The sequence below is a fragment of the Carassius gibelio genome, chromosome B18, assembly GCF_023724105.1.
Source record: "Carassius gibelio isolate Cgi1373 ecotype wild population from Czech Republic chromosome B18, carGib1.2-hapl.c, whole genome shotgun sequence".
NCBI lineage: Eukaryota > Metazoa > Chordata > Actinopteri > Cypriniformes > Cyprinidae > Carassius > Carassius gibelio.
Window position 1 is genome coordinate 19,223,145 of NC_068413.1, and position 18,462 is coordinate 19,241,606.

The window sequence follows — 18,462 nt, forward strand, 5'->3', positions numbered from 1 at the left end:
TTTAGAATTTTGCTCCAAGAGTCTTTTTTGTAGGTATTGGTGTGTTACATGTGTGTGCCATTTTTCATGCATGTATGCGTGTGCAAAGTTTCATGACTTTTTGAGCATGTTTAAGCTCAAAAATGTGATTCATTTTGGAGAAGCGGAAGAATAATAATAAGAAACAGAGCAGAAACAATAGGGTCCTCACATCATCGGTGCTCTGGCCCTAATAATACTGAAATTATGTACTGAAGCCCTAAGACTCTTAAGTTCAGCTGCATTTAATATACATGTAAACTATAATAAACTTTAATTTAATTGTAAATAACTTGCAATTAAGTGTCTGACAACTTCATTCAGTTCACACAGTAATTTTTTTTTTAAGTATACTATTGTTAGTTTATTTATATTAAAAAAAAAGTCTTACAAGTTTGGAGTGAAATGAGGGTCAGTGTATGACAACATAATTTTTACTTTTGAGTGAATTTTTCTGATGCAAGATTATATATCTTAAACAAGAAACCGCACTAGTAATGCAGAATAGGAATAGTTCTCCTTTGAATTGCACCAGATTCTCCTTTACTCAGTCCTCCTGAGATTAAGTTTTTCACCTCTGAATGAAAAATGAAACCTCTGTATGACAAACTTCTAGAGGCCATGGTCACAGACTAATGAGATCAGTCCCCAGGTCTGTTATTCCAGGCTTTATTTCACCAATGACTGATCAGGAAACCAAAGTTAGTTAGCAGGAATACACCTGGTCACCCTTGATCTCTAAATATAAAAATCCCATTCAGTTTATGAAAAAGGCTGCATGTGTGAAAGCAGCTGTTAATAAACAGATAACATGTTGTATAATGCTTCCGCAGTTTTGCTTGCAGATTTCACCACCTATTATTACAAATACATATTTCATCCGGTAAAACCGGACCTTCCATGGTTTCACCTTTCAAGTCTGAAATGGAGTCTATATGAGGGACTCAAGGGATCTGGGACTCGGAGCGCTGCAAACCTTTGTTGTTTCCATGGAAACTGAGTTGGCTTGTCAGTGTATTTATACACCACACTCTCACACTCCAAACATGCAGAGTGTGAAAGAGTCTATTCAGAGGAAACCCCCCTACATGACTGTGTGTAAGACGCGTGCTATAATTACCCAGCTTCACTGTTACAGCAGAAGCTCTCTCTGTTCGTCCTGTGAAAGCATCAAGCTTCAGCAACAACAAGGTCATTCAGTCACTGGTGAAGAAAGAGCTCATTACACACATTACTACAGCCTTGAAAAAAGAAAAATAAATATAAAACATATATATATATATATATATATATATATATATATATATATATATATATATATATATATATATATATATATATATATTAGAACCTTAATTTTAACTTGTTAATTTAGTTTGTTCAATTATATTCAATTATATGCATGTACACTGCCATTAAAAAAAAAATAATAATAATTGTTAGAAGTCTCTTCTGCTCACTAAGCCCGCATTTATTTGATAAAAAAGAGCTATTTAAAATAACTGTTTTCTATTTGAATATCTATTAATATGTAATTTATTTCTGTGATCAAAGCTGTATTTTCAGCATCATTGCTCCAGTGTTCAGTGACACATGATCTTCAGAAATCATTCTAATATGCTGATTGGCTGCTCAAGAAACGATTCTGATTATTATCAATGTTAAAAGCAGTTGTGCTGCTTAATGTTTGGTGCAAACAGTGATACATTATTTTTTCAGGATTCTTTAAAACATGTTTTAAGAACACTGTAATCTTATGTAATTAGACATATCTTCACTGCCATTTTTGATCAGTTTAATGCATCCTGAATAAAAACTTATTTAAGAAAATCCTAATGACGTTTATATGTCTGTATATTACACATAATCTTTTCAGTAAAAAAAAAAAAAAAAATGGTACCATTAGGTTTTCATCAGTCTGTGAACTAGTTGCACAGTTTTACAGTCTTTATTTGGGTAAATGATGTCTCTCACCCCAGTCTGCTCCAGTTGTGAAAACACTGCATGATTGCCCACTGTTTGTTTGAGCTGCTCGATCAATATCCATTTGTCTGTGAACTGTAAAATATCTGACTGAACTTACAAATCAGGAAAATAGAAACAATTAGAGAGATTTGAGGGTCTTAAAGGAATAGCTTAAAGGAATGGGTGCCGTCAGATTGAGAGTCCCAAACAGCTGATAAAAACATCACAATAATCCACTTGTCAAGTGAAAAGCTATCTGTTTGTAAGAAACAAATCAATCATTAAGACATTTTAACTTCAAAACATTTCTTGTGGCTGATACCCTAACCCTAAGTCTATAATATACGTAATAACGCTTTCTCCAGCGATAATGTTTTTGTGAAGTTTTGTTGTAAGTAATTGTGCAAACTCAGAGGTGATGAATCGGTGTATTTGGATCTTTTATAGTTCAAATGAATTGTCACCCTGTAAATGCAGCTGAACGTTTTATTTAGGAATACTGGAAAGAGAAAAAAAAATGTAGTTCCTGATGCAGCTCAATATTTTTTGCCATCTTTCATCACTTTGTCAGCTGGCAGGTTTGCAAAAGGACATTGATTGATTTTTAAAGTCTGTTATGATGAGCAGAATGTCTAATTATGAGATCCGTTGCTTTGCATTTAAAACTGATGTTGCCATTACAATCGCGACAGTCAGTTAATAAGAAAACCCAATCCACTGATGCGTTGCTACATAAATCATCTTGATTTACAATAATTAGTCTTTGATTGTTTTGATGGCTCATTGATCTGTTCTTAATCACCATTTAATTTAATCATGTTCTCTTGTATTCATTCCATTTTAATCAGCACATCTGTGATTTAACAGGAAATGTGATTAGACTGCCATTACGCTTTTATCCATATCTCTCCCCAAAACAGCTTTTTAACAAGAGAAACAGATGCTTGCAATAATCACATAGATACAGTATATCAGTACATTTAAATGAACCAGGGAAATTATGCAAATACATGGATAAATGAGAAATGATCTCTGAATAGGAATCATAAGCATCTTGATATTTACTATGAACTGGACAAAGTTTAATCTTTTACTGTCCTTTTGCATTTTTATATATTAGTAAACATCATCTCAAAAATATTTAATGAAAACGTCCTCTTTTTTTCGTGAGATTTCGAGAGATGTCAACAGGTTTGTGACCTTCAAGTTTAACGTTCTGCGGTGTTGTAACAACTGTGGCTTTTCTTCAGGAAGAAAACAAACTGAATCCAGTTTTTTTAATATACTTTGAAACATTGTGATAATATAAATGTACTTTATTCGGCAGTTACAGATTTTAAAGAAATAGTTCACCCAAAAATGCATCCGAGATGAAGATGAGTTTGTTTCTTCATCAGAAAAGATGTGGAGAAATGGAACATTCCATCACTTGCTCAGCAATGGATGCTCTGCAGTGAATGGGTGCCGTCAGAATCAGAGTCCAAACAGCTGATGGAAACATCACAATAATCCACAAGTAATCCACACCATCAATGAACAGCTTGTGAATCCAAAAACTGCATGTTGGTAAGAAACTAATGCATAATTCATAAAAATGTTTAAACCATGATAAGCTTCCTCTCCTGTTGTCCTTTCACATCAAAATCCACCCACATGTTTGTTTACAACTGTTTTAACTTGTAAACAGTGCTTGATCTGTACATATTTCTTTCCTGATTCAGAAAAGATGACTTTTTCACTGAAATACTATAGAGGAGTTAGAAACATGTAAATGATGTATTTGTTTTCCCCATTGAAAATGAAATTGAGGCTCATTGATGGACTGGAGTGGTGTGGATTATTGTGATGTTTTTATCAGCTGTTTGGACTCTCATTCTGACGGCACCCATTCACTGCAGAGCATCCACTGGTGAGCAAGTGATGTAATGTTACATTTCTCCAAATCTGAAGAAGAAATAAACTCATCTACATCTCTGATGGCTTGAGGGTGAGGACATTTTCAGAGAATTGTTCCTTGTTCAAAGATTGCAAGCCCGACCTTCGGCCGAGTCCCATTTTCATGGGTTCAGCGTCTATCATAGGCTGTGCTGAGTGTGAAAGCTTTAAATAGAAAGCCTCTGCAAAAGCAGTCAATGTGATCAATACGGCTATACGAGGTGAACTAAAGGGAGACAAGGAGACTGCTGGAGATCGATGATGAACAATGTGTTAAAGACATAGAGTAATGCCTCCTTAAAGCACAGTAGAAGCTCTATGTTGCATTAATGTTACATTTGCTAATGTTGCTTTCATTTTATTTTATTCAAATTATATTTACCCATAGCAAGGAACAGAACAGCATAATCTTATAATAAATTATAAATATATATTCCACACTGTATTAGATGCATTAATGTATGCCTTCTGAAGTTAAAATGAATGTTCGTGAAACTGAAATGAAAAAGTGCACTTAGGCAAAGGCTTTTAAAAATGTATACAATTTCCACGTTTCCAATCTTACATTTTAATCAGTTTTATCTGTATTTTTTCCTGCATAATGAGAATGCAAAGAATTTTTATTTCCCCAACATTAGGGCATAAATCAATATGGCATAATCGGGAATATATAATGGCAGTGAACAACCTGAATCTTGGGCTTTCTTGCTCTTTTCATAAAAACAACTTGGAAAAGCGAGTGTACTAGCAAAACACTAATTATATGCCTGTTGCCAAGCAGCAAAATGTTTTTTTCAGTGAAAAATCTGAAACTAATTACAATGATTAAGTACAGCGATTGCTAAGCTATGACATGAAAGACCCAACACATAGCTGATTATTTGCAAAGAGCCATGCCTATAGATAGAATTCACCACAGGAAAGATGTGAAGATCAGTTTGTGAAGTTATGTCAAATATTGAATTAATACACTCTTTTATAAAAAATATATATATATATTTATATAGTTTCCAAAATGCAACTAATAATTATTTATTTAGAAGATATTTTGTAGGAATACTTAATATTACATACATCCTCTCTCTTACTTACAGTTAGCCAGCACTAGAATAAAGCATGGGGATATAATGAAGCTGTCTCATGCCAAGTATCAGGTCATGGTGCTCTGACAGAAAGAAGTCTCTCCCTACTGAGCTCTGTACTTAGGGCTTAAAGCAGCGACATCCTGGCGTTTCAATGCTATAGTCATTTACTCTGCAGCAGTGCAGTACATGGTGCCCTGTCATTGCTTAGACAACTATTATCAACTATTGCTCACATTTTGTTCTTTGACCTACAGCTCTAGAGGAACTGCATGGTCAATGATATAATTTATATTCAAGGTTATATTTAACAATAAGATGAAAATGTAATTTCCACATTAAGGCTCCTTTCACACACACACACACACACAGGTATATATATATATATATATATATATATATATATATATATATATATATATATATATATATATATATATATACAGCATATTAGTGCTGTCATATGGTTAATCGTGATTAATTGCATCCAAAATAAAAGTTTACATATTTGGGTGTACAGTTGATATGTATTATGTATATATAAATACACTCACATGCTTATAAATACTTAAGAAAAAATATGTTATTTTTGGTATGTTAAATATATGTATATATTTATATATATAAACGTACATATTTTCAAAATACATGTGTATTTACAGTAGTGTTGTCAAACAATTAATCGTGATTAATCAAATGCAAAATTATATATATATATATATATATATATATATATATATATATATATATACACACACACACACACACACACACACACACACACATAATTATGTACATGTACTCATGCATCATAACTGTGTGGCAGTTATATGATTTCATTTGAAACATTTTGTTCTGGTCGGTTTCTCTCAGTAAGTGATGAGAGGAGTGATAATAAAAGTAAAGTAAACTTTTATAGAAATAAGCTTTCTATCATTGTTTTAAGCAAGACCGCATTGTCACACTATAATAAAACAAAGCCAAATAAACGGCTTGCAGAGTGGTTCTGTAACTTATGCCCCCAAATATCATGTAGGCCTACCATCTTTGACTTTTGAAACATGCTATAAAGCTTGTGTAGTTTATGTTCAGCTCTCATAACTCATAAACTCATAAAGCACCAGTCTGACGGAGGGCAGTCCTGTGACGGAGGGCAGAGTCAGCGGTGTTGTGCTCAGCACGGGCTCGGTACCGATAGGTCAGTGTACGGTGGTCTGCTAACGGCTCTCCTCAGCTCCTCCTCCGAGCAGCAGTGATTGCTCGTCCGCGTGAGGACGGCCTCACTGAATAATGCAATGAATGCGCGATGCGTTGCGTCTAAAGTTGCGGACTTCGCTCCCAGCATTAAACCCGCGTAACCCTGGCGCAGATAGTTTTCAGTTTTTAACAGTCTCAGCTCTCTGGGTCGGTTTGATATGAAGAAACATACTTTTAGGGAGTTTTAATATGTTGCGACTTCTTGTACGCGAGCTGTCAATCACATCGTCTGGATCGTGCGCGCGCTGGACTTCACGGCAGCTAAGGGTGAGTTAGTTACAGTTTATTATCTTCACGATGTTGGAGGATGTGGAATGTCAGATTGCTTTGGAGGAATGCACTGGAGTACGTGGGATTTAAAAAGCAAAACTAAAAGATGTAACATGTCACGGTTGTGGATATGTGGAAACTGCTGCTGTGGGTCACATTAGAGTGTATCCAACAGATGGTAACAGTGATAATAAAGCGAGAAGGGGTCACAGTCTGGCTGCAGATTTCAGATTCACATACTGTATACTTGTGCTAAGTGCCAAGGAGCAGGAAATGTTGCAGCATTTATTTGTGCATTTGACTGGTTCTCAGGAATGCTTGATTCTGTGATTGGTCGTTTAAAGCGTTCATCAGTCAACTGTTTCTTAATCATGACCGGTGCATATTGCAAGTGCAACTGTTTTTTTTTTTTTTTTTTTTGGCCTGTTAAAAAGCTGAAAATTAATACATTTAGCTTAAGTATTTCAGGTCCATCTAGAGTTAATTATTTATTAGTATATATAGTTAGTTTTCATATAGTATTTTTGTCAAAACAAGCAAATTTTAATGTAGTGGTCAGTATTTATTTACATCTTTAGCAAATAAAATTTGAGCAGTTGATGCATACCCTTATGAAACATAAGTAGACTTTAGCACACTTTAAAAAAGAATATATGGAAATAATGCACTGCACGTAATATTTTCGGACACGTGCCTGCTATTTATAATTAAATGAGCTTAGGAACATATGATGTGTTTTTAGTACACTTAAGTGACTTTTAATTCATCAATATTATATTATCTGCAATAATGCTATACTTTAGTGATTTGAAGTACACTAGAAGAGCACATTCTAATTAGTTTTGTTCATCACAGTCTGATTGTTGATGTTGTTAGGGAGGCTTTAGATGGTGGGATATGGGCCAGATATTTCTGTGTGGAAATATCTGTGGGCCCTCATTTTCACTTTCTGCTAAGGATGCCATCCAAGCCATGTCTGGCTTCTTCGCTCTCTCTCTCTCTCTCTCTCTCACACACACACACACACACACATCTTTGCTCTGTAGGCTACTCAGAATTGAGACAGAGAGATAACCATGTGCCAGTTGACATCTGGGAAGAGCTACTATAAGAAAAGCAACAATAGCCTGAGGGTTTGTGTGAGTATGTGTGTGTGTGTGTGTGAACAGGTGTCTGTTATAATATAAAGATTTCACTTGGTGGACTTGTGTATGTTATGCAGCTATATGCTACACGATCAGCATGTTGTTTGAGATTATGAGATGTTGAAGAAATGTAGGACGGTTTTGAAGTAAATCTGTGTGATAATACACTCTTGGAAGCATGTGGCCATCTTTACTCCACAGGAAGTGTCTGTGGATGGATCATGTGTGTCAATGTCAATCCAAACTCCACAGCCTGCTGTATTTACAGGATGAGTGCACATGAACGAGTCCACAGTGCCGTTACTTCCGCCACATTCAGCCAGTGAATTACACAGACCATTCTCTTCAAAATCCCACAGACATATCAACAAAAGCTGAAAACCACTGACAGCATTTCTCAGGACACCTACAGTATTTCAGTGTCAGGAAGAGGCACAATCACCTTTTGAGTTTTTATTTTGAATAACTTGCTATTTAGTTTATGTTTATGAAGAATAGTTATAAAACTACTTCTTATGCACTTATGAAGCAGTCATGCTTGACATTTTTACTATTCTGTAGCAGCAAGAGTAAAATATGTAGGTAAAGCATCAGTACACAGTTAATGCATATCCTTTGCTCTTCATGGTGTTGTTTTGTGTGGTTGATAGCACATTGCTCATAATTGCTCATATTTTTTTTGGGATTGCGTTTAATCGTATGATTTTGAAAGTGAAAAAGTGAAAGTCGTGACATTTGCCAAGTATGGTCACCCATACTCGGAATTGGTGCTCTGCATTTAACCCATCCAAGTGGTGGGGGAGTCGTGGCCTAGTGGTTTGATGGTAGAGTTTGATTCCTAACCCTAGAGTTGTGGGTCCGAATCTTGGGCCGGCAATACCACGACTGAGGTGCCCTTGAGCAAGGCATTGAACTGAAATGGCTGCCCTGTGTGTGTGTGTGTGTGTTCACTGCTCTGTGTGAAGAAAACGAGGGAACATTTAAATTAACTAAAAACGATCAATTGCTTTACGGCGAATTGCAGCTATTTTAAAGTGAGAGTGTGCATGCTGCTTTTTAAAAGCAAAGGAAAGTGTGGAAAAGAGGAAACAACCCCACGCTGATACCGTTATTACCAGTGTTGTTACATGTCGATTAACCGTTGGGAAAATTTCATCAGTCAAAACTGTATTGTACACTTCTTTCATTTAAAAGTACTGCTATATGAACAAAAGTGCAATAACATTTGGTTTGCACACACTTTAAACAAATTAGGTGCTTTCAAGTGCTATCGGAAACTTCATAATTCCCAGTTATGAAGTCGTGATTACAAGCACTTTTCTGTTAAAAATAACAGTGAACAGTGTTTTGTGAATGTTGATGCTTAGCCTAAATAAATTTATCGGGAGCGTTCATGTGAACCAGTCTTTCAACGCTGCTGCAATCTTAGGCTCACCCCAAATTATCTTATTGGTTTAGACACATGATGACACTCGTCCCAGTGTGAATGCGCTGATGACGTATCCTGTCTGCGCAAGCAGGGTGTGCAGAGGTATGCATATACATATGGTAGACTATACTAAGGTAGACAAGTGGATGATTTTGTTTATTGGACAAACATTTCTTGGTCTTATGCCTTCCACAGAATATTTAAATACATATAAATACATTTAGACCGCTTAACTTCATGATTGCTATCAGGATGTGAAGAGACTTTCAACAAGCATAACAAAACACATTCTGAACACAGTCATCTATTGCACCATTAATTAATGCATTAATGTGATAATAATGCGTTAACTTGTCCAGCCCTAAAAAATTACTGAAAACAGGTTGAAAAGATAAACTCAACAAATTGCAAAAAGAAAACATGAACAGTCAACTATAAATAAAAAAGTAAACACACAAAAAAAATGTTTTTCAACACACTGGAGTTCAAATATACAAAATTATACATAATGATTGTATAATTGTATTAAAATGTATAAATGTATTTTACACATCCTGTATATGCAGTCCTGTTCTGCATATACATATACATGCTTTGTTTTTATTAAAGTAATTATAATAACTGATTAATAACTAGGCACTAAACATAAATCTTCCCTTAAAGTCCGCGTGAACCAGAAGTTTCTGCCGACTTTTTCTTCAGTGTAACGGAATATTGAATAGAGGGCATGGTTTTATGTTTGTGCTCCTCCTTACTGTCTCTCCATCATAGCAATCTAAGGTTGGAGGGGTGTATTCTGCCCAAGCTGTCAAACTGACGTCATCAGAAAAGGAATGCCATTCCAGAGCGAAAGTAAATGTTCAGATTTCGATAAAGATTACAGAGACAAAAAATCAATAAATAAATAAATCTTCGGATTAACAGTCAAGGATTACATCAAGACTAGCAATGTGCACTAGTCAAGTAAATAAAGTCATGATTTCATGCAGAGTTTAAGTCTAATCTTAACCTTATATTACTGAGTACTTTCTTGGGTAAATTCACAGTAAGAATAGTGCAACCTGAACAATAATACAAAATCATAGCATTTTTTAAAATGATCTAGAAATATTTTCTGTGCATGTTTTTGTCCGGATTGAAATGTGATAACTGTTTGTTATAAATGTGATAAATGTGAAACTGTTTGACTTCCTTTCGGTTCATTGACAAGCAGGTCTCAGAAAGTTGTGCAGCATTTCTTTGTTACCAGATTTCTTCAGTTTCTTGAGCACCATGTAATACTGTATTTTCCCTATTATATTCTACTTGAGAACTGATGTTCAGCTGTTCTTTTTAATAGTCAAATTATTTTTGGATCTTCATGGCTGCTCAAAGACTTTAAAGAGCCTTTAAGTTCACAAACACACACACACACACACACACACACACACAAACCTCAGGTCATGTTTTCACTCAATTTAAAGTTTTATTTTGACATAATAAATCTGTGATATCTAAGTGGTTGAGTTATTTACTTACTTTTAATTAGTCTTCCCATTAACTCCATCATTTGCATTCGCACTGATTCATGAACATGGAGTGCGCTCAAAAACAAGAGGCAGGATTTATTGTCTGAATCAATCATATCCAATCAAAGTGTGACGGAGGCATTGACTCTTTTCATGTGACTATATAGTTTTTTTTGTTTTTTTGTTTTTATTCATTTAATTTAATTTATTTATTAAACCATGTTAAAAAACTCATTGAGATTAAAATTTTCTAGAGTGATCTGGCATTATTTATTAACAATAATTAGTTACCTGGAATCATTTACAGTATTTTGAAGTGCCCATAATAACAATACAGTGCATGTTCATTACTGTCTGCATCACTGAATGAAGATTATATAATTATATATTCACACCCAAATGGATTTACATCCAAATTGATCTCAAACACACAATATCATCTCCTGAATTTGAAGACACAGGTGCACTGTATTGTTTTAGGGTTATTGTCTTGAGTAAGAGGAAGGAATCTGTCTAGTTGACTGCACCTCTTAACTGTCCTGCCAATGGTCAAAGGTCACGCTCCTTAAATAAATATATATGTTGGAAATAGGCATGCTGTACATTAAGAGTGTCACCTGTTTATAAGTGACAGTGAACACGTGACAGTAGAAACTGCACAGAACACACAGGTGTTTATGCACTGGATTTTTATAGAGACATAAATATAAATAAGTGTCTGGCTACAATAGTTTGCTGTCATGATAAACTGCACAAGATGCTGACGTGTTATTTGTGATCTTGAAATGATGCATTATGTAGTGTGCTGGATGGAGGGGTGGTGTGTGTTGTGTCTGGGACAGTAAATGGATCGTTTCATCCACCCGTCCGCTCGCACACAATGCTGACCTGAATAAAGCAGCAAATCAAACGCTGGCTTGTGTTCTCGTCTCAGCGTCTGTGTCCTGCTGGGAGGTTTACCAGGCCACCTTGTTGAAATTTCTACACACGGCAGATGACATAACTTTACAGAAAAACAGAAATGAAAACTAGCTTGGAGGGGAATGGAGGAATGGAGATTTGTGTCTGGAAAACTATTTCCTGTATACATTATTGAAAAGATATGTGGGACTTTGGAGAAACAAGCACTGTAAATCATACAAGGGCACACCAGCAAAAGTGTGGATCTTCTTGTTTCTTTTATAACTATTTTTATTTTTCATTTTTATGTTTTAAAACATAAAATGTATTTATTTATTTTTTTCCATATTTTTGCATGCTACAGGTATTACTGTTGATTTATTATATTGATTTAGTGTCATTAGTCATATTAAACAATTTTGCAATCGGCGCAACTCCTGTTGGTGTCGCCAACTTGTGTGTCAAGTCTGAGGAGGAGGAGCCGGGAGTCTGGTGAAAAAACCCTCTCCAATATTTTGAATTTGGACTACAATACCTAGTTCAACCACTAGGTGTCAATCCTACATACAGCACCTATAAAGTTATTAGTAACTTAGAATAAAGAACAAATACTACGATACATAAATATAATCTACAAATATATGTATTATAGATTGTATTTTGTTGCATTACAATACAATTACAGTTAAAACTTTTTACATCACATTAGTGCAAGTACTGTATTTTACATATTATATTGCGTTATATTTCATACGTTATATTTATATTTTTTTCTACATTACAGTACAAATACTATAATTTACTAATTATATTTATTACATAATTTCAAGTTACTATTTTTGATGTTATGATTCTTAAATAATAATATTATATTTACAAATAATAGCATTATAATATATTGTATATGCTTTGCTTTACATTTGTTGTCAATTTCAATTTACAAATTATATTACATTATTTGCATTGAAATTAGGACAGTATAATATTTCGCAACACGTTACGTTTTGTTTTGTTTTCAACATTACAATATTGAGAATTTGGGGAGAATGTGCTTATGTGTTTTGAGGATAATTTGAGAATGCTTAATATATATATATATATATATATATATATATATATATATATATATATATATATATATATATATATATATATATATATTATCAGTTTCTTCAGCATCTCGTCTTCTTACAGCTTATCCTCATGTGAGTTTTCTGTTCACATCTTGTTTTATGCTTTCTCTGCCTAGTTCAGGTTCTGGCACATGTCCCTTGTGTCAGTCTCATCTAACATCAAACACCTCCTAATTATAGCATGCCAAATTAGTGAAGATGAGTAGCCCTCAGTATCATACAGCAGTTTCCCTCAGTCAGTGGAGGGAAGGGGAATCCTGGGCCGCTGGTGTGGAAGTGTTGGGATCTAAGTGAGATTAGGCACATCTCTGTGGGCGTTACATCAGATCAAGCAGAATGTGCTTTCTCTCCAGCCTTTCATCACACGGCCCCTCCAGCAATCAGAGGGGAGCCTTCCTCAAACTCCTGCTGTGAGTCTCCGCAGACAAACACACGTGCTGGTTACGAAACAAAACTAAATCGCTCATGATGTCGAAGAAATGCTTTCATGGAGCCGAAATATTTCAGGCACAAGGTTTGATCTGAATCTGCGATTACACTCTAATAATTACTAGAGTTTCGAGAGAGACAGATAAAGTCAAAGTGAAGAAGATAAGAAGGTAAATCTCTTATTAAAATCGTTATTGCACAGAAAGTATGGTCAGAAACTGCCATTAACACGACATGAAAACATTTGCAAACGTTAGTAATGTGAGATTTCTGATCATAAAGCAAATAGTTCTGAATGCTTGTAATCATGTAGGATTAGCGTCCATGTGACCTTGGTTATGTAAAGCTGTTGAAGTTATTACGTTCTGATGAAGGATGTCTGTAATGTGAGCTGTTGTCTTCATATTCTAATTAACAGCACTCTTGATATATCTCCGATCCCAGCAGGAAGATTGTCTCTCGTTTCTCTGTAAATGATTTGTTTGGATTTATAGGTTGTCAGCTTGTAATGCAAAATCAGTTTCACTGGGCTTACTGTAAGTGATAGGATATGATGTTTAATAAAAGGGGGTTAAGGAAATCTTTCATATGTTAACTTTTAAACATCCAAACTATGCATTTAATGCATATTATAACACATTTTATGTATGTCAATTTTGTTACACCAAATATGTAACCCATACACGTTTCAGGATTCTTGATAAATAGACAGCTCAGAGGCATCTATTTGAAATCATTTGTAGCATTACAAATGTCTTTTGATAAGTTTAACCCTCTGTGGTCTGAAGAGGTTTTGACATGCCCTGACATTTGTGTTTTTTTTTCCCCAGTATCTTAAAAACATATGAATGACTAAAGTCCCATTACACTTTAATTAGCACAAACTGAGCTACAGTAAAATGTAAGCAGCATGAATGTACATGTTTGTGTTTTTGAGAAAACAACATTTATGTGTGGTTACTGAAAAACTAAAAGTCACTGAAATAAAGCTATAAAACACATACAGAACATCTGTGGATTATATGACCTGCTTTCATTATTCACAACTGATATACAGCTCCATTGGAAACTACTGCCAGATTTACATGATTTGAATTGAGCGATCAAATATGAGCAGAGGTAGCAGCTCCTCAACTCTAGTTTGCACATATTGTTATAATGAAAATTATAGTATGTGTCATTGTGTTAATGAGAGCGAGGAAGAGAAGCAAGGTTTTGTAGTGACAATAGCCTTGAGTGTCTGTCTTGACACAAAGACACAGCCTCTCCTTTCAAAGTAACCCAATCCTGTCACTATCTGTCAACATAACGGTTCCCTCGCAACCTGACAGTGGCTTCCTGCTGTTCTGCAGCGGAGAAATGTGGAACAGCATTGTTCAGCATTATACTTATTTACATTTTGTGTACTGATCTAGTTGCTTCGTTGAAAAAAAATCAGATGGAATAATGGGAAAATGATGTGGGTTGTTTTCATTTGGAGTATGGCCTTTGGTGTTGTGTGCAGTTTAGTGGAAGTGATTGTTTAAATATTGGATGTCAACTGGGTTGTATTTGAGTTTCTCAGTACTGGGTCAGCGGTCAGGGTGTTTGGCCCGCGGCCTCTTTATATGACTCTCATTCGGCTGTTTACTCTTGTCAGGCTTTTATTGCTCTTCAGCTAAACACTGACCCTGTAGTGTCAAATCATTTTACAGTTTGTGATGAATAAACATACTATAATGATATATAGTCAAACCACATTGGTATGCTTTAAATCTAGGTGCTTTTTTCAGTTTGAGGTTATTCACAGTACTTTTCCAAAGTACAATGAATACTCTGTCATCATTTATTCACCCTCAAGTCAATTCAATCCATATGGCATATGGCATCTATGCAACACAAAAGGAGATGGTTAGAAGCAAAATGTATGACATTATATATATATATATATATATATATATATATATATATATATATATATATATATATATATATATATATATATATACTTTTTTGGGGGGATTTTAAATATTTGACTAAAGAAGAAAAAAATCTGTAAAATATTTTTTTTCTCAAGTTTGGTTACGAGATGAGCAAGAACCAACTGTGTTCAGCACCACTGACCACTGACGTCAAACCATATATGAACTAGGGAATGTGAATGTGATTGGGAACTGAAGTAGACAAGAATATTTCACTCAAAGCAAACATATGACGTCAGTAAGATTTACCATTAAATAAACCATGTTATTATATGAGAATAATAAACTTAAAAAATATATATACATAATTTTGAACCTAATAGAATGCTTTCATGAGAGTATAGTTCTTAGCCATATCAGCACAGAAAATCACAACTTTTTATTTTCCGTCTGTCTTAGAACACGTAGGGCCCTATGAAATCCGTTTTATTTTTTTCCCAAATTCCGTTAAATTTTTTTCCAAATTCCGTTTTTTTTTTTTTTTGGATACAATTTTCTGGATTCCATTATTTTCTGTTAAAAAATAGCCTTATGAATTTTTTTTTTTCCCCTCGGAAATTCTGTTGTGTATTTACATATTTCTGGTTATCAAATGAATACATAAAACATTAATTTAATTTATCTTTTAGTTATTGAAAATTAAGCAATCTTTATTTTTTGGTAAACAAATGGGATTTACTATTAAAAATAAAACATGGAAGAAATTTTGTATGATTATTCTGCACTATTCATTATCACAGACTTTTCCTGCTTAATATTTACAGATATTAGTCCATATCATGATTTGATGTAAGTTTAATGACCTACTTTTGATTAATTCATTAAAAATTTGACAAATTCCGTGATATTCCACGTTAAACTGTAAATTCCGTTTTTATGACTGGATTCCGCGATTATGTCCACGTTTTCTGCATCGCGGAAATCATAGGGTTCTACACACGATGTAACTACAGAAGAGTCAAGTTTTAAATAGGAAAAATAAACTATTTTTGAGGAAGATGCTAACGGTCTAATCAGATACAATGATCTATGCTAAGCTAAGCTAAAAGTGCTACCGCCAGACCCTGAGATCGGCTGTATGGATTAGAAAATAGTAAAAGTGTAGTGTTCCTTTATTTGTAATTTCATATTTACTCATTAGTCCTTGAATTGTAATTAAAATGTTATGCTGAATCTTCTGGTAAACTAAAAGTAAACTAAAATATACTTTACTGCCATTTCTATTGAAATTTTTATGTATTTAAATACGTTTTACACATTTGAAATGACACACTACACCATTTAAAATTATAATCAAATACTTCACATGTGCTTTAGTATGCTTGTCAACACATCAAAAAAAAGTATACTTCTTTAAAGCATTATAAATAATTAAAACATAACTTTAAAGTAGGGCTGGATGATTAATCGAAAAGTAATCGAAACCTAAATTCAGAGCCTCTAACCGACTTAATTTTCCCATGTCGTTTATTACGGTTTTTTAATCCTGTTAACACTTCCCCCTAAAAAACATACTAGCGCGTGTGTAGCGACATGACTCTGCCCCGTCCAGTCAGTGGCATAAAAGCAAAACACGGAGCTGAACACCAGTTCATCACATAGTGATGGCGCACGAGCGGTGAGCCTTGCGTCTTCACTAAACTTTGTCAGTTGTATTTGTTTTATGGTTTGGACATTCAAGCGATTAGATGATCGGATGTGTATTATTATATCGAGCTCCCATGTTCGCGCAGCTGCATTGTGGCATGGGCACTCAAATAAACAACTGTGAAGATCGCGCGCACAGAGGAACGCAAAACTATTCATCAGCACTGTCCTGTGATTTATTACTAAAGTAGCTTAGAATCTCAAAACTTATTATAGCATATTTTTCTAGTATTGAAGGCTATTTACAACCCACAGCTTCACAATAATATAGAGACGGTATGACTAATTCACACACGCAATAGTAATAGTAATAATAGTATTTATTATTATTTAAATTAGTGTGCTAATTTATCTTTATCCGATCTTTATTTATCTCTAACACCAAGCAATAATCTATAAGAAATGTAAAGAACATAGATAAAATAACTTCTAATAGTGAGCTATGATGTCAGATCGTGCTTTTACTAGTCAATCTCAACCGTCTGGCTGAGGCCAGTCTAAAAAGACGCTCAGGACAGTTGACAGAATGCTGCTGTGTGTCGTCATGTACACGTGTTATTAAGCCGGGCCACTTGCAAATTTAACCATTCAAAAGAGTTAAGCATTCAAACACATGACGCGGAAAAGCTGAACTGAGCAGCTGGTTACTCGCACTGTGCTCGGTGCGCACCCGGAGAGAGAGCCGCGTCTCACGGACAGTAACACTGAACTGAGCTCTCCTTTGCGGAATTGCTAAGGCAACCTTTTCACACCACAGACTGAACACATTTAATCATTGCTTGGGAATTTGCCAACAAAGCATTGACTGTTGTATGAAGTTTTGTTTGATAGAAAGATATGTAATGGATTACAATCAAAATTATCTGAAATTATCAAGATGAATTTGTTCTGACAGTTTAACTCTGAGTTCTTGTCATATTTTATTACCATTTTCTAAACTATAGCAAATAAACTGATAATGTGAGAAATGTTGAAGGTGTCTGCATAAATTTTGGTTTGACTGTATGTTTAAGTTACAGTGCTATTTTACCTTTAATTATTCGGTTTCTGTACCTGGACACTTGAAACTTGAAAAAATTTAAACACTATATATATATATATATATATATATAGCACAAACAAATAAACAGAACAAACATACAAATTAAACACTTTCAAACAGGGCCCACTGTTACAACCTGTACCGGGGCCCTGCTAACCCCAGCTACGGCCCTGCTTACAGTACAAACCTTGCCAGTGAACTATGAAGGTAAAAAACAAAACAGAAACAAAATAATCGTTCATTAATCGTAATCGAGGTAAATTTAGCCATAATTGTCCAGCCCTACTTTAAAGTAAAACTTTTATTTGACATTACTACAAGTGCACTTTTTAAAAGTTTCTCGATTTCAGTGCATTTAATATCCTTTTTGTCTCATTAATATTACATTTGTTGCAATAACAGTCTTGTAAAAATATACTTTTATTTGAAATATAAATAAAAAAAACGTACAAGTATAACTTAAGTGTACACTACAAGTGCACATTTAATAAAATTAAACACTTATTTTTCACAAGGATATACAGTAGTCATATGGGCTTCCATTATTATTACTTTATTATCGTGCTTTTTATGATACATTTTATTATAAATCCCTATTGTCATTTATTTTCACTGTATAAAAAAGTAGCATGAATACTTTGCTGAATTTGTCTGTGTGAGAAAGAAGGTCAACCATACTCTGCCAAAACAAAACGAAACATTATTAAGACAATATTGAAACTGATAGAACTAATAAATCAG

General features: G+C 34.4%; 1 protein-coding gene across 6 annotated transcripts in view; it reads left to right on the forward strand.

Annotated features, from left to right (window-relative positions):
* Positions 1-18,462, forward strand: part of gramd1bb (GRAM domain containing 1Bb) — a 138,828-nt gene that overhangs the window by 46,726 nt on the left and 73,640 nt on the right. The window contains exon 1 of one of the 6 annotated variants that reach the window (XM_052582492.1): positions 6,343-6,524. The exons of the other annotated variants lie outside the window; for them this stretch is intronic. The gene's annotated coding sequence lies outside the window, so the exon portion shown is untranslated. Of the gene's footprint in view, positions 1-6,342; positions 6,525-18,462 lie in introns of those variants that run through there. 6 annotated transcript variants of the gene reach the window in all.